The 22,461-nt window shown below is 49.2% G+C and overlaps 1 protein-coding gene across 10 annotated transcripts in view; it reads left to right on the top strand.

The window, feature by feature from the left end:
• TENM4 (teneurin transmembrane protein 4) overlaps window positions 1-22,461 on the top strand; it is a 1,569,569-nt gene that overhangs the window by 364,896 nt on the left and 1,182,212 nt on the right. Inside the window, exon 3 of one of the 10 annotated variants that reach the window (XM_073661690.1) lies at window positions 11,833-11,903. The exons of 8 other annotated variants lie outside the window; for them this stretch is intronic. The gene's annotated coding sequence lies outside the window, so the exon portion shown is untranslated. Of the gene's footprint in view, window positions 1-11,832; window positions 11,904-18,769; window positions 18,794-22,461 lie in introns of those variants that run through there. One more of the 10 variants, XM_073661692.1, reaches the window with a different exon arrangement.

The raw sequence follows: 22,461 nt of genomic DNA, 5'->3' as shown, positions 1-22,461 counted from the left end.
TCATCAATGTCTGATCCATCGGGTGCCGACATCCTGCACCTCGCCGATCAGCTGTTCTCGGTGTCGGCAAAAGCATCCACCGGCCGGAAATGCTCACTTGCGGAACTGCTTCATCTTGTGATAGTGGCCACAATAGGGTACTGCACATCCACCTCCTATTCAAAGCGGCCACTATCAGACGGAGCATCTCCGCAATGATGATGTCGCTCCAGCCCCGCGAGTTGCTCCTCCCTTCCCTAATCACAACAGTTAGTTTTTCTTTTCAAAGTCTTCTCAAACTTTTTTTTTTTGTTTTCAAACTTTAAATTAAAGGGGTTTTCTGCTATAGATATATTCCTAAAAAAGCATAGAAATCCCATAGGTATAAAAGGCTGAAAAGACCCCATCCAAGTGAAGAAAGAAAAGAGATATATACAGTACAGACCAAAAGTTTGGACACACCTTCTCATTTAAAGATTTTTCTGTATTTTCATGACTATGAAAATTGTACATTCACACTGAAGGCATCAAAACTATGAATTAACACATGTGGAATTATATACTTAACAAAAAAGTGTGAAACAAGTGAAAATATGTCTTATATTCTTGGTTCTTCAAAGTAGCCACCTTTTGCTTTGATGACTGCTTTGCACACTCTTGGCATTCTCTTGATGAGCTTCAAGAGGTAGCCTATGGAGTTGGTGATCTAATAGAAAAAAGGTCTCCGTATGAAGTGGATAACATGGTGTCTTGATGCTGTGATCAGATCTAATCTGTGGGTTGAACCTGTTTCCAAATATTTGATTTCTCTACAGTGCCTCCGCAGGAAAAATGAAGTATTACACTTTTTAAATTAATTTAGTGGTCTTTCTGGAAAATGCCAGGACATATCAGGTTCTCCAGAGTAAGAGATTTATGACAGATTAATTTTCTGCCAGACGCTATAATGTTGGCACAGGATGCCCATGGAGGGTTTCTAGTGGTTATAAGTACTTAGAGATGCCATTAGGACATGACAATTTTTCAGGATGAAACCATGAAAATAGTGAATATATTTCCATGTAAGCTCTGTACGGACTAGGCTATTTTAGGCCTAGCAAGCAGTGACCTTGAGCATTCTGGAAGTGGGAATCCAATGTTATGTGGGTCTATGGATCCCTATAGTTTTCATAGGCATGCAGCGGCGTTCTCCCGGTTTCCCGTAGATCTTCCTGTCCATGGCTTCATCACATTGGGCTTTTGTATGTGAGCAGTGATAGGAAAATGAAGGGATGTATGTTGCGTTTGAGCTCTTGTTATGTCAGTCTGCCGTCTTGTGTCTCCGCAGATGTCAGAGAACAGACAAAGCTGGAGGCTTAATGATGGTTTTACTGTAGAGCGAGGATGAAGATGACTTTCTATGTGTGTGTTATACTTGTCTCTGTGGGATCGAGTGAGCATTGGGGGGAACCAGTCACAAGGGAGGGTTCTACAAACATGTTCTTTGTGCTCTATATTACACTTAGCAATTCACATAGAGAAAAAAATACCGGTCCAAGGTGACTCTGTCCCGCGCAACCTCTGATCAGGACTACAGGCATTAAGGTGTTAATTAACCAATGAAACACACCGCTCATTCAGGCAAAGAAAAAAATCTGTCAACAGCAGCTTGTTGACAGCTGCCAGGTAGCAGAATAACTTTTCCAGTATTATACCCCCTCTGTATTACACCTGCAGAAGCTTTTCTGACCTCCCATCCTACATCCATAGATATTAATATAAAGTCGGTGTTGTCCCTCCTGATATAACGGCTCCGCTCTTCTGAGAAGGATTTCTACAAGATTTTGGTGGGGAAATTTTGAGCATTTGTGAGATTCTGATGTTAGGGGGAGGCCGGGCCCACAATCTCTGGTGTTGGATAAGGCTGAGGTCCGGGCTCTGTGCGGCCGCTCATGTTCCCCTCCATGTCTGTATGGAGCTTGTGCACTGGGCACAGTCATGGGGAACAGAAAAGGGTGTAGCATCGGCGTCTCTGCCTCCTGCCCGGCAGAGACGCCGTCCCCCTTACCGCCGCGGTCCTGCTCCAGCGTCTTCTGGCCTCCCTGCAGCTGCTGCTGGTGCACGAGGCTTCCCTGGCCCTGTGCTTAGGGTGCGCGCGCGCTCCCGCCCTCTTAAAGGGGCCGCGCGCGCCGTCCTAAAAAGTCCCCGGCCAATGGCCGGAGGACTTCCCCTATAAAAGGCACCTCCTCCAATATGGAGGTGCACGTGCAAGGTTGTAGTTTTGTGTGTGATACTCTGCTTCAGCCCTCAGGTCCCGCTGCTAGCCTGACTACCAGTCCAGCCCGCCAGCCAGACTACAAGTCAAGCCCGCCAGCCAGACTACAAGTCCAGCCCGCCAGCCAGACTACAAGTCCAGCCCGCCAGCCAGACTACAAGTCCAGTCCGCCATCCGGACTACTAGTCCAGTCCGTCTGCTTGTCTACTCTCCAGCCCGACAATCTGCCTACTGCCAGTCCGCCTGCTAGTCTGTCTATGGGCTCTGCTCGCCTGCTTACCTGGAAGCACCTGCCCGTTACCTGCCGTGCCTGCCAGCCAGCCTACCTGAATGCTCCTGCCTGTTACCTGCCGTGCCTGCCAGCCAGCCTACCTGGAGGCTCCTGCCTGTTACCTGCCGTGCCTGCCAGCCCGCTTACCTAGAAGCACCTGCCTGTTACCTGCCGTGCCTACTAGCCAGCCTACCTGGAGGCTCCTGCCTGTTACCTGCCGTGCCTGCCAGTCCGTCTGCCCGGATCACCCGCCAGCCTGCCTGCCGTGCTCATCTGCTGTACCGGTCAGTCCCTGCCTTCTGACCCGTGGGAGTCACCTGCTCTCATACAAGGTCGGTCCCCAGAGTAGCACCTGGTCCCTCTGCTCGGTCCCTCCCTGGTCACGGAGTCGATTGAGCTGCCGTACGACCTCCGTCGGTCCGAGTTGATACCTAGTTACGCCCCTCTGGTCCCTCCTTGCACCGTAGCACAGAGGTTCTACCACCCACATCCGTAACAGTTTGCACAGGCCATGGAATCCAGTGGCCCAGGCCCCTTCGCCTGCTGACCTGTACCAGGAGGTTTCTCGTCAGAGATCCCAACAGGAAACCATCCTGACCTACCTGCGGTCTGTCAACACTCGCCTGGACACGCTGTCTGTACCACCTGTGTCCGCCCCAAGTCGAGCGACACCCGCTCCGGCAGCTCCGCTACCTACCCATACCACGGCATCCAGCCTAGGACCCCGGCTGTCTGCGCCTCCTCGTTTTGGAGGTGACCCCGTCCTATGTCGGGGCTTTCTGAACCAGTGCACGCTGCACTTTGAACTTCTGCCACATCAGTTTCCCTCCGACCGGGCCAAGGTGGCGTTCATCATGTCTCACCTCACCGGGGAAACATTGGCATGGCTTAACCCTCTATGGGAAAGAGGGGATTCCCTGGTGTCCGATTTTCCGGCTTTCCTCACTGCCTTCCGGAAGGTCTTCGATGAACCCGGACGAAGGACCTCTACTGCCTCCTCATTGCTCCGTCTCCGCCAAGGGAGTCTCACTGTGGCCCAGTATGCCATACGGTTCCGTACCCTCGCTTCTGAGCTCGTCTGGGACAATGAGGCCCTGGTGTCCACCTTCTGGGAGGGCCTTTCCGGTCGGATTAAGGACAAGTAAGCCGGCCGCGACGTTCCTACCACCCTGGATGACCTGGTGTCACTTGCAACCCGGATTGACATCCGTTTCCTAGAACGTGCTAAGGAGACTACCCGGGAGAGTAGATTTCCTCGTCTTGCTCCTGCTTTCCAGAGACCCACTTCCCAACCTGCATCTCCCCGGGCACGCTCGCCCGAACCTATGCAGATCGACCAGACCAAGATGGTCAAATCTCGCCAAGAGTCACGCCGAGCCGAGGGGAGCTGTTTCTACTGTGGCAGTAAGGAGCACCTGATTCGTTCCTGCCCAGTGAAGCCGGGAAACTCCAGTGTCTAGGACCGCTCGGAGAGGTCGTCCTAGGCAAAAGTAAATCCTCTCCGTTCTTGACTTTATCTGTCTCTATTTCCTGTGGAGAGAACCGCTTCTTTGAAACCGCACATCTGGATTCCGGAGCTGCTGGGAATCTCATATCCCAGTCCCTTGTAGAGAAGTATCAGATTCCTACCAAACCTCTGGCCGAACCATTGGCAGTCGCTTCCGTGGATGGAAGACTCCTTCCGGTGACCATCTTGCTCGTCACAGAGCCCATAACCCTGCAGGTGGGAATGCTGCACTCCGAGAGGATTTCCTTCCATGTGCTTTCCGGTCTCTCTCACCCTCTTTTGCTAGGTCTACCCTGGCTACAGAAACATGAACCCGTTCTGAATTTGCAATCCGGTGAGGTGCTCCGTTGGGGGGCAGGATTGCCATGAGACCTGCCTGGTTCCGGTCCGCCCGGCTCGACCCCCATCTTCTCCCACTAATTTACCCGGTCTATCGGCACCCTACTGGTCCTATGCTGATGTCTTCGACAAGAAGGAGGCAGAGACTCTGCCACCCCATAGGCCATATGATTGCCCTATCGACCTGTTACCCGGTGCCAGTCCACCCCGTGGGCGTATCTACCCGTTGTCGTTGGCCGAAACCCGGGCCATGTCGGAGTACATCGAAGAAAATCTGGCTAGGGGATTCATCCGGAAACTTTCCTCCCCGGCTGGAGCCGGATTCTTCATTAAAAAGAAAGACGGTTCACTACGTCCATGTATCGATTATAGAGGACTCAACCAAATCACTGTCAAAAACAAATACCCCCTGCCGCTCATCTCTGAGCTGTTCGACCACCTTAAAGGCGCGAAGATCTTCACCAAGCTCGATCTTCGTGGGGCGTATAACCTGGTCCGGATCCGCCAAGGAGACGAGTGGAATACAGCATTTAATACCCGGGACGGTCACTATGAATACCGTGTGATGCCCTTCAGTCTCTGTAATGCTCCCGCCGTCTTCCAAGAATTAGTTAATAACATCTTCCGTGACCTCTTATATTCTTGCGTGGTGGTGTACCTGGATGACATCTTGGTCTTCTCTCCGGATCTTCCCTCACATCGGAGGGATGTTCGTCAGGTCCTGCTTAGGCTCAGGCAGAATCACCTATATGTAAAATTTGAGAAATGCCTCTTCGAGCAGTCCTCATTTCCTTTCCTGGGCTATATTATCTCTAAGACAGGTCTATGGATGGACCCCGAGAAGGTCTCTGCCGTCTTAAAGTGGCCCCGTCCGGAGGGGTTGAAGGCGATTCAGCGATTCCTGGGCTTCGCCAACTATTACCGTCTCTTCATCACACATTTCTCTTCCCGGACTGCTCCCATCTCTGCGCTCACCCGAAAGGGAGCAAATCCTAAGGAATGGCCGTCCGAAGCGGAGGAGGCCTTCCTCTCTTTAAAACAAGCCTTCTCTTCTGCCCCTGTGCTGCACCGTCCAGATAACAACAAACAGTTCTTTCTGGAGGTTGATGCTTCCTCTTCCGGAGCCGGAGCGGTGCTCACCCAGAAATCTCCATCCGGGAGAATGGTAACCTGCGGCTTCTTCTCCAAGCTGTTCTCTTCGTCTGAGCGCAACTACGCCATAGGAGACCAAGAACTGCTAGCCATCAAATTGGCGCTGGAGGAGTGGCGTTACCTGCTCGAGGGGACTCTGCACCCGGTGGTCATCTATACTGACCACAAAAACTTGACTTATCTTCAGAACGCCCAAAGACTCAATCCGCATCAGGCCCGGTGGTCTTTGTTCTTCGCCCGCTTTAACTTTACCCTACATTACCGCCCGGCGGACAAGAACGTTAAAGCTGACGCCTTGTCCCGATCCTTCCTGTCTTCCGATCAAGAGGAGGAGCCTATGCATATCATCGATTCCTCTAAAGTGATGAATGTGGCCCCCTTGGATCAGTCTCGTCTCCCACCCGGTAAGACGTTTGTAGCGGTTCCGGATCGTAAGAAGGTTCTTCACTGGGGTCATTCATCTAAACTAGCCGGCCATGCTGGCCAGAAGAAGACCTACCTGCTCATTACCCGGCATTACTGGTGGCCTACCCTGCGCCAGGATGTGGTAGACTTCGTCACGGCCTTTTCGTACTGAGCCCGCAACAAGGTTCCCAGACATCTTCCTGACGGCCGTCTCCTGCCTCCTCCTGTACTTGCTGCCCCGTTGCAACACATTGCTATGGACTTTATTATGGATCTTCCTATTTCTGCCGGTTGTACGATCATTTGGGTGGTTGCTGACCGCTTCTCTAAAATGGCCCACTTCATTCCTCTGCCTGGTCTCCCATCTGCATCTGTGCTGGCTAAGGACTTCATCCATCATATCATTCGTCTCCACGGCCTACCCCTCCACATTGTGTCTGATCGAGGGGTCCAGTTCACTTCGCGCTTCTGGAGAGCTACGTGTAAGCTGCTGGATGTCACCCTGGATTTCTCCTCCGCTTATCATCCCCAGTCCAATGGCCAAGTGGAGCGTATCAACCAGATCCTTACCAGCTACCTCCGGCACCTCGTCAACGCTCACCATACCGATTGGGTGGAGCTCCTACCTTGGGCCGAGTTCTCCCTACAACAACCATGAGAGCGAATCTTCTTCCAAGTCCCCGTTCTTTGTGGTCTACGGTCAACATCCCCGGATTCCGTTTCCCGTTTCCGCTTCTGTGGACAACCCGGCCGCGGAGTCTCTGGTAAGCAAATTTTCCACTATCTGGGAGGACACTAGATCCGCATTTCTTCAATTCTCAGAGCGGATGAAGAAGCATGCTGATAAGAGACGTCTGGATCCACCTCAATTCCGTCCGGGAGACAAGGTTTGGCTCTCCTCCAAACATGTTCGTCTCAAAATCCCCTCCTATAAGTTGGGCCCACGGTTCATCGGCCCATTTGAAGTCCTCAAGCAAATCAACCTAATAGCCTACAAGTTAAAACTCCCGGCCACCTTACGGATTCCCAACTCCTTCCACGTATATCTCCTCAAACCAGTTGTGCTTAATTCTTTTTCCAACAATCCAGGTACCTCCCCAGCTCCAGTCTCCGCTGAGGACGTCTATGAGGTAGAGAACATTCTGGCCACCAAGAGGGTAAGAGAAAAAACCTTTTTTCTGGTGGATTGGAAGGGGTTTGGCCCAGAGGAGAGAACTTGGGAACCCAGGGAGAACATCCACGCCCCGCTTCTCCTTAAAAAATTTCTTGCTGGCCTGAAAAAGAGGGGGCGTAAAGGGGGGGTACTGTAGCATCGGTGTCTCTGCCTCCTGCCCGGCAGAGACGCCGTCCCCCTTACTGCCGCGGTCCTGCTCCGGCGTCTTCTGGCCTCCCTGCAGCTGCTGCTGGTGCACGCAGCTTCCCTGGCCCTGTGCGCGCGCCGCCCTAAAAAGTCCCCGGCCAATGGCCGGAGGACTTTCCCTATGAAAGGCACCTCCTCCAATATGGAGGTGCCCGTGCAAGGTTGTAGCTTTGTGTGTGATACTCTGCTTCAGCCCTCAGGTCCCGCTGCTAGCCTGACTACCAGTCCAGCCCGCCAGCCAGATTACAAGTCCAGCCCGCCAGCCAGACTACAAGTCCAGCCCGCCAGCCAGACTACAAGTCCAGCCCGCCAGCCAGACTACAAGTTCAGCCCGCCAGCCAGATTTCAAGTCCAGTCCGCCATCCGGACTACTAGTCCAGTCCGTCTGCTTGTCTACTCTCCAGCCCGACAGTCTGCCTACTGCCAGTCTGCCAGTCTGTCTATGGGCTCTGCCCGCCTGCTTACCTGGAAGCACCTGCCCGTTACCTGCCGTGCCTGCCAGCCAGCCTACCTGGAGGCTCCTGCCTGTTACCTGCCGTGCCTGCCAGCCAGCCTACCTGGAGGCTCCTGCCTGTTACCTGCCGTGCCTGCCAGCCCGCTTACCTAGAAGCACCTGCCTGTTACCTGCCGTGCCTACCAGCCAGCCTACCTGGAGGCTCCTGCCTGTTACCTGCCGTGCCTGCCAGTCCGTCTGCCCGGATCACCCGCCAGCCGTGCTCATCTGCTGTACCGGTCAGTCCCTGCCTTCTGACCCGTGGGAGTCACCTGCTCTCATACAAGGTCGGTCCCCAGAGTAACACCTGGTCCCTCTGCTCGGTCCCTCCCTGGTCACGGAGTCGATTGAGCCGCCGTACGACCTTGGTCGGTCCGAGTTGATACCTAGTTACGCCCCTCTGGTCCTTCCTTGCACTGCAGCACAGAGGTTCCACCACCCGGATCCGTAACAATGGGCGAACCCCAAACTGCTTCCACAAAGCTGAAGTTACAATTGTCCACAATGTCTTGTGCTGAAGATTAAGATTTCCCATCTCTGGAAATAAGGGACCAATGCCGACCCCTGATAACCGCCCATAGCATTATCCTCCTCCACCATCTGTACATTGCACAATGCAGTCAGGGGGTAACGTCCTCCTGGAATCTCCAAACCCAGACTCCTCCATCAGACGCAGATAGAGAAGTGCGATCCGTCACTGCACAGAACACGTCTCCTCCAGAGTCTAGTGGTGGAGGCTTTACACCACTCCATCCGACGCTCGGCATTGTGCTTGGTGATGTACGGCTGCATGCAGCTGCTCGGCCATAAAGCTCCCAGCGGGGTCGCAGTGTTTGTGCTAATACCAGAGGAGATCTGGACTCTGCAGTTATGGGATCAGCAGAGCGATGGGGACTTTTCTGCCCTCTGTCCTCAGCACCTCGGCTCCCTGCGCTGTAACATTACGGGGTCTCCACTTCATGGCAGAGTTGCTGCGGTTCCTTCCACTTCTCAATAATATCACTCACAGGTGATGGGGGAAGATTCAGAAAGAAGAAATGTCATGGATGGACTTGGTAGCCCGGTGGCTCCTGTTACAGGACGCGCTGGTATCAGTGAGCTCTGTACCACCGACCGCTCTGTACAACGGGGGCCAATGGGGCCGGATGTTATACACTGAAGACAATGGGAACATATTTTATACACCAGGAGGCCATAGGGATGGATGTTATACACCGGGTTAGCAGGGCCTAAAAGTTGCCGGCTGCTCTGCTATGACTACACAGACCCCATTGTGCCACCATCCTGTGTTGGGAGATCATTGCACACAGATTTACAGGCTGTAAAACGATTTAATAGGATACAGTGCATACATATTTCTAATCTCTGACCATGTATGTGTGTTTATCTCTGAAAATGATGTTTAGTACTGCTTCTGAATTAATAATAATAATAGGAGTATAAAAGTCACAGATCTGTCAACAGCAGCTCATCGACAGCTTCCGAGTAGTAGCATATATTTTTACACTTTATAGAGCTGGGATATAAGGCCGTGTTCATACTGCTTGTCTGCAGTGTATTTAAGGGTTCCAATTGAATCCCTTTAAAAATGAGATTCAAGGCCTGAGTCAGATCACCAAATGTCATATAGAGATATTCCACTTGCTGGACAGTTCTGCTCCCGTTGTGCCTCAATCCTGTGTCGAGAGATCCCTGCTCACAGACTGTAAAACATTGTTACAATAAGATACATGTATAGTGGTGATGTCTGTGTTTTTGATTCATCGTTGCGGAATGATGTACATGTGACGTTGCGCCAGGCTGGGTACTCAAAGAGGAGCTGCGGATGTCAGAAGGTAGGAGGTGGTTCTCAGGGCTCCTGTCGACATCGACAGATTAATGACCTGGCTGCGGGACAACCAGCTCTATTAATAAAGCTTTTGAAGTACTAAATAGAGATGTATAAGATAGGTCAGATCTGTCAACAGCAGCTTGTTGATGGCTTCCAGAGAGCAAAATATATAATTTTTTTTTGCACTGCAAAAATAAAAAAAATGCACTGGGACAAAGATGCTGAACAGTTCTTCTCTGATGTAACGTAGATTTCATGGGTGTAAGACATTGGGGTTTTTTTAGAAGATGAATGCATATTTGCAATGTTCATCTGTATATGTGTGTTTAGGAATGCATTTGAAGCACTAAATAGAGGCACATAAAATGACAGATCAGTCAACAGCAGCTTGCTAACAGCTTCCAGGGAGCAGGATATTTTTACAATGCAAAGATTAAAAATATTCAATACTATAAGTAAATCAAGCATAATGTCATAAAGATCTATTGCTAAGATGCTGGACAGCTCTGATCTGACTGTGTGAATCCCATTGTGCCTCTATTCTATATCGATAGATCATTGTACACGGATATCAATGGTGTAAAATATTGTTTTCACAAAATATGTGTATGTTATTGTTTCACACCTGAGTTGGTTTAAAAATTATATTTAAGATTGCTTTTAAAGAACTAAATAAAGTCATATAAAATGAAAGATCTGTCAACAGCAGCGTGTCGACAGCTTTCAGGTAGCAACAAGGAGTAAAACTGAACTGGGAATTAAGTAAAACAGCAAAATATCATAACAATTAATTAAAATTATGACTTGACGTTACAGATCCTGTGTCAAGAGATTACTGCACACAAATATCAAGGATGTCAAATATTATTTTTTATGGGACGCATGCATATTCATGATCTGTATCTTTTGTATATTTGTTTGACTCTGATAATTATGTTATGAATGTATTAAATAAAGGCAAATAAAAATGACAGATCTGTCAACAGCAATGTGCTGACAATTTCCAGGCTGCAGGACATTTTTTTCTGCATTTGAGTGAAAATGCAAAAGTGAAAATAGAAAAAGTGTCATAAAAAACATTGCAAAGATTCTGGACAGCTCTGCTCCGGCTTTACTGATTCTTTGCGGGGAGATATTAGGGCTGTAAAACATGGTTTTTACAAGGTACGTGAATATTTTTGCTTTGTTCCTGTGTATTTTTGTGACTTTAAAGTACTAAATAAGGGCATATAAAAAGTAAAGATCTGTGAACAGCAGCTTGTTGATGGCTTCTAGCAGAATATTTTTTTCACACTATAGAGATGAACTGGAATATAAGTATAAAATGCAACACTTTATAAAGATATATTGCAAAAAAGATGGACAGCTCTTTACAGAGCCGGCTGTGCTAGGAGATCACCGCACACAAGGCTGTATAACATTGTTTGCATATTTGTTATCTGTATCTGCGTACTCTGAAAAATGATGTTTAGGGTTCCTTTTGAAGTTCTAAATAAAGACGTAGAAAAAATTAAACAGCAAAATATCATAACAATTAATTAAAATTATGACTTGACGTTACAGATCCTGTGTCAAGAGATCACTGCACACAAATATCAAGGATGTCAACAGCAGCTTGTTGATTGTTTCTGATTAAGTCCTATCGATCACATCCCATTTTTATGATTCAGGTGCATTTTGGACTTTGATTTCTTTCCCCAAGTGGGTGAGAACCTGCAATCTAAAATGGGACCTCCCTCTCCTTGGACCCCTAGAGCAAATGTGTTTTTCTGTTTCCTGTAGTAATGTTCCTCTGAATTATTTTCCAATTTCCAAGTTCCAAATGGTTCATTAGAGAATTAAATAAGAAAGAAAACTTAACTAACGAAACGTAGAGCACAGGCTCCAAGTTCATTATGCGGCGCTTCAGTCTTTCCTTTTTACATACGCTTCCAAAAAGTTCATATTTTAGCTAAAGTGCTGCGCTAATGATCTCATCTGATTATTCCCTCCGGAGCCGGAGAACAGAAGATTTCATTAGAGCCTGAACTTCAGAATTTATATATACGTGTGTGTGTGTATTATATACAGTACAGACCAAAAGTTTGGACACACCTTCTCATTTAAAGATTTTTCTGTATTTTCATGACTATGAAAATTGTATATTCACAGTGAAGGCATCAAAACTATGAATTAACACATGTGGAATTATATACTTAACAAAAAAGTGTGAAACAACTGACAATATGTCTTATATTCTAGGTTCTTCAAAGTAGCTACCTGTTTGGAGCATTAAGGATTGAGCCAGTGGCATTGAATTTGTCACGAATGCGGTAAATGTTTTGTCTCTTTGGGGCTTGAGTACCAAATGTTTCAACCTAATTTGCTCTAACGGTTTCAGCATTTGAGATTTCCAATACTCTGTTAAAATCCATTTTCTTTGATCTGTATTTAAATTATTTGCCATTATGTGTTATCTGACTCATCTGAAAAGAAAACAGATTTAGGGGAGATCTATCTGTGAAAACTAGATCTGTGAAACTGGCTCAGTTGCCCTTAGCAACCAATCAGATTCCACCTTTCATTTTCCAAAGAGTCTGTGAGGAATGAAAAGTGGAATCTGATTGGTTGCTAAGGGCAACTGAGCCAGTTTCACTTTACACCATGTTTGATAAATCTCCCCCTTCATATATGTATATATATCTAGCTATCTATATATATATATATATATATATATATATATATATATATATATATATATATATATATATATATATATATATATATATATATATATATATATTGTGAAGCAGTGACTGGGATCGTATATGAGGGACGTTCTATATCCCCAGAATTAAGGCAGATTAGTAAAACCCGGCAGGGCCTTTATTTCTTGGAGGAGACTACAGGAGGCAGTGGGGCGGCCTCCTCCCTCCAACCCGGGTTATCCAGTGGCTCTTGTCACAGGTCATTTAAAAACCCTGCATTAAGGATTAGTGTTGTTCAGTGTTGGGACCTGCTAGAAGTATAGCAGGAAAGCTCAGCAGGACTGTGTGTGGCTGAACCCACGCCTGGGAAGGCTCTGCACCCGTCAGGCACTAAGCGGCCCGGCGACGCCGTTGCCCACGGCAACCGTTATTTATGGACTTATGTTAACCCGGCTGCGAACCGGAGGACTTTCTGTTTACCCGTAAGTTGCTGAATAAAAGCTGTTTATGTTGGACTTGCTTGGGTCACTGCCTCAGTTACTGCAAGGTGTGAACACCGCCGCCTTACAGCTTGGTGGAGAATTCGGGCATTGTGATTGAGGCATACCCCACCGGCAGCTGCATGACCACAATCCGGCCGGCCACCTTTCAGCCCCACCCCGTGAACAAAATGGAGGAGCTGTTAAAGCAGCTGGTATTCACCCAGCAGCAACAGCTGCAGTCTCAGCAGCAACAGCAGGAGCAGCACCAGAGTCTCCAGCGGCAACAGTAGGAGCGAGAGCAGCTGCTAATCAGCAGCAGCTGCTGTACCAGCAGCAGCAAAAAACAAATGAACTGTTGCTTCAACAGATTGCTGCCCTGCGGGAAACGGCCACAACACCGATTCCGGAACGTCGAGAGGCCCAGGACAAGGTTCGCACAGCGTTGAGGAAGATGGGACCGTAGGGTGACGTGGAAGCCTTCCTGACCGTCTACGAATGCACAGCAGAGCGGGAAAACCTACCAGCTGGCTAGTGGGCGGAAGTGGTGGCTTCGTTTTTGGTTGGCGATGCCCAGAAGGCCTACTTCGACCTCAGTCGGGAGGAAGCCCAGAACTACCAGAGGCTCAAAGGTCCTTGCCTGGTTGGAAGTCAATACGTACGTGAGGGCTAAGTGCGTGTTTTCATGGGCCTTTGTGGAGACCCGACCCGCCCTGTCTCAGGCTTATGACCTTTTGCAGCTGGTCAAGAGGTGGCTCCAGCCTGAGTCTTTGACTCCAGCCCAGATGGTGGAGAGGGTGGTGGTTGACCTGCTGGTGAGGACTCGGCCAGCCGCTATCCAATGTTGGGTGGGGCAAGGGGACCCTGGCACCCTCGACCAGGTGGTCAGCCTGATCGAGTGCTACTCGGCCACTCAGGACTTTATGCGGGACTCTGCCCCCTAAAGGCTGTCACGCTGGACCATGCCAGACCAGGAACCGGGAAAGGGATCGCGCCTCTCTGCTGAGGACAGTCAGCACCATACCCGTGCTGAAGGGGAACCCCGGAGTTAGAGTGGAAGGACCGGTTCCCTCCCATAAGGTTACAAGATCTAACAGTACCTCCGCCATTAGGTGCTTGCAGTGTCAGGGGCCGAGACACGTGGTTGCTGACTGCCCCCTGACTACAGAGCCCATGGACTGCGGTTATAACCGCCAGGTCTCACTGTACACCCAGACCATCTGCTCTGCGAGTGCCGACCCCCCCCGGACAGTGAATCCCAACTGTGCCAGGTACAGGTTAATGGGTACCCAATGGAGGCCCTCTTAGACTCAGGGAGCCTAGTGACTTTGGTACATGAGTCGCTGGTGGCAGGAGATCAACCCCAGAGGACGGACAGTCAAGGTAGTGTGTATCCATGGGGACCTCCGAGAATACTCAACCACGGAGGCAGTGTTGTCCACGCCATGTGGGGACAAGAAACATGTGGTGGGGGTGGTAAAAACTATTCCCTATGGGACTGTGTTGGGAAGAGACTTGCCCCTGTTCTGGACGGACTTTGTGGGAAAACAAAAAACACTCTTCCCCAGTAAAATTTATTACAGGCACTGTACCCAAAGAACCTGAGTCAGGGGTACCTGCTGTAGGGGTGTCCATCCTAGGGACAGAGTGTAACCCCGATAGGTTTCCTCTAGAGGTGCTGGCAGGAGAGGCCGAGGAGACCCCATTGATCCCTGAGCTGGAAGTGTCCCGGGGCACGTTTGGGACAGCTCAGCTACAGGATCCCACCCTGACTCGGGCGCGGAAAAGGGTGTTAGAGGTAAATGATGTAGCTCAACAGCACTGTATATATATGTGCAGTGGGTGCGGAAAGTATTCAGACTCCTTTAAATGTTTCACTCTTTGTTTCATTGCAGCCATTTGGTAAATTCTAAAAAGTTCATTCTTTTCTCATTAAAGTACACTCTACACCCCATCTTGACTGAAAAAAAAACAGAAATATAGAATTTTTTACAAATTTATAAAAGAATGAAAACTGAAATACCACATGGTCATAAGTATTCAGACCCTTTGCTCAGTATTGAGTAGAAGCCCCCTTTTGAGCTAGTACAGCCATGAGTCTTTTTGGGAATGATGCAACAAGTTTTTCACACCTGGATTTGGGGATCCTCTGCCATTCTTCCTTGCAGATCCTCTCCAGTTCCATCAGGTTGGATGGTGAACGTTGGTGGACAGCCATTTTCATTTTCGAGAACCGGGCTCTGAAACTTGATCATGCGATCACACGCACTGCCTCTCCATCATTAATGAGAGATTGCCGAGCGCTGCACTCAGCTGGTCTTCAGCACTCCCATAACAATGAATGGAGCGGCAGTGCGCTTGATGAACCATGTGTCCATTCACATGGTGTTCTCTAGATCACTGGGGGTCTCAGCAGTCGGACCCCCAGCAATTGGGAAATTGCGGATTTTGCGGATTATAAGAACACCAGACCATAAGATGCACGTCAAATTTTGGGGAGGGAAGTAGGAAATTTTTTTTTTCAATAAAATGATGGTGTGTCTTATAGTCTGCTTTTACTGTAGCTTACCTAAGTGGGATGGGTGCGGCTGTCGTGGAGCGGGGTCCCAGGAGGCAAAGTCGCTGCTGCAGTAAGGTGGAGGCGGCTGTAGGAGTGGGATGATGCTGCGGGCCCCGGGCTGGGAGGAGGGGGTTTTCCGAGGTGCAAGGCTGCGGGGGCTCAGGACTTTCAGAAAATATCAGAAGTCCCCGCACTTCCCATTTTTTTCACTGAGGTGGACTTTGGGAAAAAGGCCGCCAGAAGGGGCGCATGCGCACATTGAGATCTCGGGAGTTGAAGTCTCAATATGCACATGCTCTGCCTCTAGCGGCCATTTTCCTGAAGTGAAAAGTGAAGAGAATGGGAAGTGTGGGGACTCCCGATATTTTTTGAAAGTCCTGAGCCCCCACAACCTCGCACCTCCGAAAACCTCCTCCACCCAGCCCGAGGCCCGCAGCATCGCCCCACTCCTACCGCCGCCTCCAACTTACGGCAGCAGCGACTCTGCCTCCTGGGACCCCGTTCCACGGCAGCTGCACCCCCAGTAAGCTACATTTGGATTATAAGAAGTACCTCCATTTTTCCCCCAAATTTGGGGGGAAAAAGTGCGTTTTATAATCTGAAAAATCCGGTATCCTTTATTCCATCCCGTGTAGACTGTGAGCCCTCGCGGGCAGGGTCCTCTCTTCTCCTGTACCAATCGCTGACTCGTTTTTGTTCAAATTATTGTACTTGTTGTTTGCTATGTATACCCCCTTTTAAATATGTAAAGCACCATGGAATTAATGGCGCTATAATAATAAATAATAATAATAATCCGTTGGATAGGGAATAACTTCTAAACTTAAAAATGCCACGTTAATTAGAAAATCATCTTTTGGACTTGTTATGTTTTTATGATTTGGATACTGTATATTGGTATTATTTGAGCATTGTATGGTAGTATTTGGTTAGTGATTGTGAGTATTATTTGAGCATTGTATGATAGTATTATTTGGTCACTTTATGATGGTATTATTTGAGTATTGTATGGTAGTATTATGTGGTCACTGTTAAGGATGAGTGAATTGACTTCAAACAAATCAGAATTCTAAACAAATTTCCCCCCATATTTCCCTGCCAACACGGCACTGGACTATTCTTCACTCCTTGCCAGCGCTTCCGGTGTGACTAGGCCTGAACGCACGCTATGACATCATAACATGCATCGTCCTATTCAATCACATGAGGCAGCAACATGACCTCATGGTGTGATGCCCGTCTTGAGGTTATGACATTGACATCATACCATTCATCATGACCTAGTTGCATTGGATGAGCTGGTGAAGAGAAGTCCAGAGTTGGAGCTATGGTGGCATGTTTGTATTATCCAAGCACTGTAGCTTGGCTTTATTCAAGCACTGTATCTTCGTATCATTTGAGCACTATATGTTGGTATTATTTGAGCATTGTAAAGTGGTGTTACTTGGACACTTTATGTTGGTATCATTTGAGCATTGTATGGTGGTGTAATTTGGTTACTGTATATTGTTGTTTGAGGATTGCACGGTGGTTTAGTTTGGTGACTGTATGTTAATATCAGGGGCGGAACTACCGCCCGTGCAGCCGGTTCATTGAACGGGGGCCCCGAGGGAGAGGGGGCCCCTCCAGCCTCCAGCAGGGCCGCCATCAGGGCATGACTGCCCTGACTCCAGTATGGGGCCCGGCCGGTAGGGGCCCCCCTCTTGTGCGTCTCTCTCCTCATGGGGCCCCCGGCCCCATGCTATGCGCCGGGTCCGGGACATTTCAGCGCTGAGCTGCGCTGTTGCAGCAGCGCCTTCATGATTCCCCTGACTTCCGGTCATGTGACGGCGCCGTCACATGGCCGGAAGTCAGGAGAACCTGCTGTCAGCGATTTGGACGAGCGCCAGGATTCTGCAGGGATCGCATGGGGGTAAGTATAACAAGTTTTATTTTTTTTAAAATACAATTAACTAGGAGTGGAGAGATGGGAGAAGCACATGTGTGTGTGTGTGTGTGTGTGTGTGTGTATGTGTGTGTGTGGGGGGGAGATGGGAGATGCACATGTGTGTGTGTGGGGGGGAGATGGGAGATGCACATGTGTGTGTGTGGGGGGGAGATGGGAGATGCACATGTGTGTGTGTGGGGGGGAGATGGGAGATGCACATGTGTGTGGGGGGGGAGATGGGAGATGCACATGTGTGTGTGTGTGTGTGTGTATGTATGTGTGTGTGGGGGGGGAGATGGGAGATGCACATGTGTGTGTGTGGGGGGGGAGATGGGAGATGCACATGTGTGTGTGTGGGGGGGGAGATGGGAGATGCACATGTGTGTGTGGGGGGGGAGATGGGAGATGCACATGTGTGTGTGTGGGGGGGAGATGGGAGATGCACATGTGTGTGTGTGGGGGGGAGATGGGAGATGCACATGTGTGTGTGTGGGGGGGAGATGGGAGATGCACATGTGTGTGTGTGGGGGGGAGATGGGAGATGCACATGTGTGTGTGTGGGGGGGGAGATGGGAGATGCACATGTGTGTGTGTGGGGGGGGAGATGGGAGATGCACATGTGGGGGGGGGGATGGGAGATGCACGTGTGTGGGGGGGGAGATGGGAGATGCACATGTGTGGGGGAGATGGGAGATGCACATGTGTGGGGGAGATGGGAGATGCACATGTGTGGGGGGGAGATGGGAGATGCACATGTGTGGGGGGGGAGATGGGAGATGCACATGTGTGGGGGGGGAGATGGGAGATGCACATGTGTGGGGGGGGAGATGGGAGATGCACATGTGGGGGAGGGGGATGAGAGAGGGGCACATGTGGGGGAGGGGGATGAGAGAGGGGCACATGTGGGGGAGGGGGATGAGAGAGGGGCACATGTGGGGGAGGGGGATGAGAGAGGGGCACATGTGGGGGAGGGGGATGAGAGAGGGGCACATGTGGGGGGGAGGGGGTGAGAGAGGGGCACATGGAGGGGGATGAGAGCTGCACATGGGGGAATTGGGAGTAGGGGGATAATGAGCTGCACATAACGAATGTGGGGTGGGGGAGAGTAAATGATAAATGATGATGGGGTGGGGAGAGCACGGACATGATATAATGAATTGGGGCAGGGGGTGCATGTAAATATTGAATGCGGGGAGCAGGAAGTATAGAGTAGGGGGCGTTGCGGATGCAGGAGTGTGACTGGTAACAAATTGGCGGAAAGAGTAGAGGTTCTAATTAAATTATATATTAAGTGCCTATTTACAGTTAATGGGGGCACAGTGGTGGATTACAATTTATATTTGGAATGGTAGGTTGCCTAATAACTAACCATATATTGATGGTGGATGCACGTCTGTATTCAGCTGCGTAATGTAGAAGTTGGGGAATGTGCTCTAGATAACTGTGTTATTTTATGCAGAGACGAGTCCTGGCTGGAAGACGTGATGGCGGTCTGTGCTGGATGAAGGAGAAAAGCGAAGATGAAGGACTTCACCTAGAGACGTCACCGGTGAGTCAGTCTATTACATGTACACTGTGTATAATGTCACTGGTGATCACTGTATTACCTGTACACTGACACTATATACAGAGCTCCTGTGTATAATGTCACTGGTGATCACTGTATTACCTGTACACTGACACTATATACAGAGCTCCTGTGTATAATTTCACTGGTGATCACTGTATTACCTGTACACTGACACTATATACAGAGCTCCTGTGTATAATGTCACTGGTGATCCCTGTATTACCTGTACACTGACACTATATACAGAGCTCCTGTGTATAATGTCACTGATGATCACTGTATTACCTGTACACTATATACAGAGCTCCTGTGTATAATGTCACTGTATTACCTGTACACTGACACTATATACAGAGCTCCTGTGTATAATTTCACTGGTGATCACTAGATTACCTGGACACTTACGTTATACATACCATGTATAGAGCTCCCGTGTATAATGACACTGGTGGTAATATTAGTAATGTAGTGGTAATATGTGGTCTGGTCATGGTGTGGCAGTTTTTCTCCCTTCTGTGTGGTATTATTCGGTCACTATGTTGTGGTAATATGTGGTCTGGTCATGGTGTGGCGGTGTTCCCTGTATGTGGTATTATTGGTCATTTAAAAAAAAAATGTATATGACACATTCCCTTAAAGAAAACTAAATAAAAATATATCTAAAAAGAGTATTGGATATTTTAAGAAAATTTTAATAGGTTAGAGTAGGGCCCGCCCAGAAGAGTCTACCTTATCGTGGTGGCGGCTTTAAAAATCTTTTGGCCAAAACAAAAGCTGATGGCTATGTATGTGGCGCCGTCACATGGCCGAACGTCAGGAGAACCTGGTGGCAGCGACGTGGACGAGCGCCAGGATTCTGCAGGGATTGCATGGGGGTAAGTATAACAAGTTTTATTTTTTTTAAATACAATTAATTAACTAGGAGTGGGGGGAATCAGAGATGCACGGGGGGGATGAGAGATGCACATGGGGGGGTGAGAGATGCACATGGGGGGGTGAGAGATGCACATGGGGGGGTGAGAGATGCACATGGGGGGGTGAGAGATGCACATGGGGGGGTGAGAGATGCACATGGGGGGGATGAGAGATGCACATGGGGGGATGAGAGATGCACATGGGGGGGATGAGAGATGCACATGGGGGGGATGAGAGATGCACGGGGGGTGAGAGCTGCACATGGGTGGGATGAGAGCTGCACATGGGGGGGTGAGAGATGCACACGGGGAGTTATGTTTACATAACTTTGTTGCCTTATGAAGGGCAGGGGGGGCCCCCCAAAATTTCTTGCACAGGGGCCCACTACAGTCTGTGTCCGCCCCTGGTTAATATTATACGGTGGTATAGGGTTATGACTGCATTGTTACATGACAATGTTATTGGGAAATCATCCCATCTAATGCTGATTTTTAGGAACTATACGGTATTTTGCACACTTGCTGGTTGCCTTATGGATCCCCAGTGGTCCACTTTAGATGGATGCCCTAATTAACAGAGCTACGTTGCTACTTACTGACAGTCCCCTCTTTTTTTAGATGAAAAAGAGGTTATAATATCTCCTGAGCACCTCACATCAGTCACTCGAATGAGTCCATTCTTACAGGCTGCCATAAATGGTGGCCAAAATGTACTTATGATGCCAGAAGCATAGGCACTACCTCCAAAAGCAGCAATTATATCAATGCTGTTTCATAATAGCCATATTTATGAGTGGATATCAGCATATACCCCACAACAATTATATAGGACACATACCCAACCTAAAGAATTCAATAAGAAAATAGTAGTTACTTTATGACCCTTCCCCCTTTATCATAATAAATACTGACCCCGAGACCAACCTTCCAAGAGAAATTCAGATCACATACCAGACCCCCCTAAAATAATACAGACATTTAAATAAATCCACACCCAAGGTCAGAAGTCTAAATTAAATACAGGCACCTGAAAGTAATACTTAAATAAGGATTTCTCTTAAAACAGACTCTAGACCATACCTCTTCAAATACAGACCTCCGACCAGATCATTTGTAATATAACCCACAGACAATAACATTTTATTAGAACCTCAGACCAGGCCTGCTTAATAAACACCCCAGGGCAGACCCTCATTAAAGACCCCAGACCAGGACCCTCCTAATTCAAGCCTAAAAGCAGACCCCTCGTAACATAGTCCTCAGACCAGACTCATCGTAATACAGAATCCTCCATTTATAGCTCTTAGACCAAACTCCTTCTAATGCAGACATCAGACTAGACCTTCTCAGTACAGATCTTGGACCAGGCTCCTCCTAATTCAGACCTCAGTTCAGATCACCTCACTCCTTGAAGCAAAAGGTCCGGGTAGCAAAGTTACTGCAAGCCGCAGGCAGACCGGAGAATTCTGGGAGATCGCAGACAGGTAACAGGGTTACTGGTAGGTTCAGGCAGACAAGAGATGTCCTGGAGCCTGCAGACAGATAGTGGGGTTGCTGGAAGCCGCAGGCAGACAGGAGACGTCCTAGAAGCCGCATTCAGACATGAAGAAGAGACAAACTAAAAGTCTTAATGAGGTCCTGGAGGCCACAAGCGGACAGGAGACTTCATGGAAGATGCAGCCTGACACATACTAAAAGTCCTGGAAGCCACAAGCGGACAGGAGATGTCCTGTAAGCCACAGGTGGACACATATCAGAAGTTTTGGAAACCACAAGCGGACACATAGCAGAAGTCATGAAAGTCCTGGAAGCCGCATGCAGACAGGAGACATCCTGGAAGCTGCAGACAAACACATAGCAGAAGTCTTGGGAGACCGGGATCAGGTTGTGGTGCAGTGACAAACTAACATTTAATACTAAGACCCAGGTGTGTTTCTTGGTAGGCCTTATATAGGCACAGGCAGATGATCATATGGGATCACGATGGGCCACCTATATGACGCCCCTGCGGGTCCAGTTGCCACTGAGGTACTGCATCTCAGCCAGAGGTGTGGTACCCCACTCTCAGTTAAGGAGGGAGCACTACCCGGGACCCACACACCCACATCCAACACAACACCACTTCATTAGGGAAGGGCGTGATTGCTCCTGAGGGAGAGCACAGTCCCTGGTCCCTGTCCGGAGGGTGGAACTAAGTGGAGGAGGTGGGTGGAGGAAGAAGTTTAGGGGAGCACAGACAGTAGAGTATAAAAAGAAAGGTGGAAACATCTAGAAGGAGTTCTGCTCAGGGGAGCAAGGGGCCAGTCTCCTGTTCCAGTGCTTGGAGCAGGAGCACAGTTCAGAGGAGGAAAGTGAGGAGAGGAACCGGAGCAGTGGGAAAGGCTCCAGAGAGAGACTGAAGGGATCCCAGGGGCACGGCGAGTGCGGGATGCCACCCTTGCGCCCGAATTAACACTGACGTGGAGGGATCAGGCCGCAGTAGGGGACCGGCCCCAGCCTAGTGGAGTACTGTAGGGCTCAGCTAGCAAACCGGAGGTTTCATGTGCTGTAACCACACTCCACACACAATCCCCGAAAAGGTGGCCATATAGGACCAAGGGGACAGACCGGAAGTCGCCCAACAAGGCCCGCGGCCACTGGCTTGGGACACTGGGTGTGAGGCGCAGGACAGGAGGGCAAGAGCCAGCGCAGTGAGACGACCTGGAGAAATACACAGAAAAGGGTCCCATTCAA

This window comes from Phyllobates terribilis, unplaced genomic scaffold, assembly GCF_046119375.1.
Source record: "Phyllobates terribilis strain yellow unplaced genomic scaffold, ASM4611937v1 Scaffold_2__4_contigs__length_985480577, whole genome shotgun sequence".
NCBI classification, from domain to species: domain Eukaryota; kingdom Metazoa; phylum Chordata; class Amphibia; order Anura; family Dendrobatidae; genus Phyllobates; species Phyllobates terribilis.
Note: the sequence above shows the minus strand (reverse complement) of the source record. Positions and strands in the feature narration are given on the sequence as shown.